General features: G+C 42.3%; 1 long non-coding RNA gene across 1 annotated transcript; it reads right to left on the bottom strand.

Annotated features, from left to right (window-relative positions):
* Positions 1 to 379: 379 nt before the first annotated feature.
* On the bottom strand, positions 380 to 1,239 carry LOC119592330. Its single transcript, XR_005230434.1, has 3 exons — positions 1,168 to 1,239; positions 806 to 888; positions 380 to 392 (listed from the first exon to the last, which is right to left on the bottom strand). It is a non-coding gene; the product is annotated as an uncharacterized LOC119592330 (long non-coding RNA).
* Positions 1,240 to 1,464: the final 225 nt, after the last annotated feature.

The raw sequence follows: 1,464 nt of genomic DNA, 5'->3' as shown, positions 1-1,464 counted from the left end.
CCAATATTCGTAAATCAGCCGTAATTAACTAATATCTCCATTTAATTCAGTCACATAATCTGAGACATACAGTGTATATAATTTTCGTAAAAGTCACCGAATTAACGAACCCATCTTTTTCTACACTCAGGTCCTTTTTTACTCACTAATGAGCAACGAAAAGGGAGTTAGTTTTAACATAGATCCGCACAATAAACCAAACCAGCTCTCCCTCAACCAAAACCAATCAAAATAAAGCGAAGGAATTAATCGCCCCGCGAAAAACTGACCTCGATCGAGAGGGCGAGCAGGTCACCCTCTGCCGTGACCCAAGCGCGGTCAGAGCCTTCACGACGTTATTGGGGAACCGATATCTTCCCTGTTTTATGGACGTCCTTTCCCCTTGGTCGACTCTGTGGTAATAGTAATAATCTGTTATGGAATTGATCTGGAATAGGCCTAAAATGATCATTAGAATTTTTTGAATTTTGGTCCTGGGAAATGTAAAAAAAACTGGGAATCAAATTGTCTAACAATGTCTGAAAAGTATTCAGATCAAATTTTTCAAAAGTTTTCACCAGTTAGTCTTGACGAAATCTTACTGAGAAAATAATAATATATCGCTCTTTTCTACTGAGATCACTACTTTTGAAGCATTGATATCTCCTAGCTTATTTTTACATATTATAGATTAATTCTTACTTGCAAGTTATCTGTTTTTTCTTTTTTTATGCTAGTAACTCAGTGTGTGTTTACGCAAACACAAAAAGAAACACAAAGACTGCCCTTCCCTTTTTATCAAATCGAAAATGCAAATAACCCTCACCGTTCGCGCAGATGTATTTGGTCCAAGTCTTCTCTCTCAGGTAACCTTCCGCCTCCACCTTGATACGCTTGATCAAAGTATCTCTAGAAGATATGACGATTATTTTAATTCATGTAATCACTTACATTAGCAATTGGTGTATGAAAATATCTTTACATTCGTGTAGGACTCTTAATGGTCTTATAAAAAGACCGTGCTGGTAAGTTTTAGAATTATCTTTCAAAAACACTGAACTCGTCTTGATTCATTCCCAGGACTTTTCCCGAACCCTTTCCCTAAGACAGACCAATACGACCAAAACCGATCATTCCCTCCTTCGCGCCCCCTCTCCGCAACCTCGGCAGCTACACGGCCCTCCCTACCTCCTCTTGATCCTCTCCGATCCAGCCTCGCAGGGCAAGGGGAGCTGTAGTCCACGTAGGCCGCCACTGTGAGGTTGACATCCCCGGTGACAGTATCCGGACCCTTGATCGTGTGCACCGCCTTCTCCTGCGGCTTCAGGGGAGGTTCGTCCTTTGGTTCTTGGGTCCTCTGAGGGTGAGGTCGTCTTTCTCGCCTCCTTTTCTCCTGTCTCATCGGCCTCTAAGAGGATGTCAATGACGGGGGTGTCCTCTAAGATCAAGCTTACCTGAAGTGGGGGGATGTAAAGCGATAAGGAT

Source organism: Penaeus monodon, chromosome 30 (genome assembly GCF_015228065.2).
Source record: "Penaeus monodon isolate SGIC_2016 chromosome 30, NSTDA_Pmon_1, whole genome shotgun sequence".
Lineage (NCBI taxonomy): Eukaryota > Metazoa > Arthropoda > Malacostraca > Decapoda > Penaeidae > Penaeus > Penaeus monodon.
Note: the sequence above shows the minus strand (reverse complement) of the source record. Positions and strands in the feature narration are given on the sequence as shown.